This window comes from Blennius ocellaris, assembly GCF_963422515.1.
Source record: "Blennius ocellaris genome assembly, chromosome: 4".
NCBI lineage: Eukaryota > Metazoa > Chordata > Actinopteri > Blenniiformes > Blenniidae > Blennius > Blennius ocellaris.
Window position 1 is genome coordinate 26,111,596 of NC_137653.1, and position 642 is coordinate 26,112,237.

Genomic DNA, 642 nt, shown 5'->3' on the forward strand with positions numbered 1-642 from the left:
ACCTGCAGAGGCTTCAGTCGTCTGCAGAGAAGCAGTCTGGATGGAGGGCACCTGCCAATAAAAATGGAACAAACAAACAAACAAAGCAAAACCCCCCAAAAAACAGGCTGGAAGGCCTTCAAGTCGCAGATGCTCGGGTGAAAAAAAAAGAAGAAAACAAAAGGAAGCGTGCCTCGGGAAGTCGACGGGAATCCTTCAGAAAGCCTACGTGGGAAAAAGCTTGTGGTCAAAAGTTCAAAACATTTTTATTTTTTTTTTTTTTTTAAACTGGCCGTCGGTTCGGAAATGGGATGAAAAACCACATGTCAACGCCAGACGTGTCCACCCTGGTGAAAACGGCTTTAATAGGTCTGCGTTTATGTTGTCTGACGGCTGCAGCTCACGCACTGCTGCCCTTCCTCTCATTTCCACATCCTCTTCTTCTTCACATTATGAAGTGTGGGGTTTTTTTTTTTGGTACATAATAGTTAATGAAAAGCAAATGTTGTCTGGTAACGTGGAAAATAATTATTATATATCAGTCTATTTATCATTTTCTTCCCACCTGGCATCCAGGAGAGCGCAGGCATTATTCGCAGGGCAGCTTGAGGTCTGGTCACCGAGACGCCAGGATCATTTGTCACAAGTTTCTCAGTGTGTAAC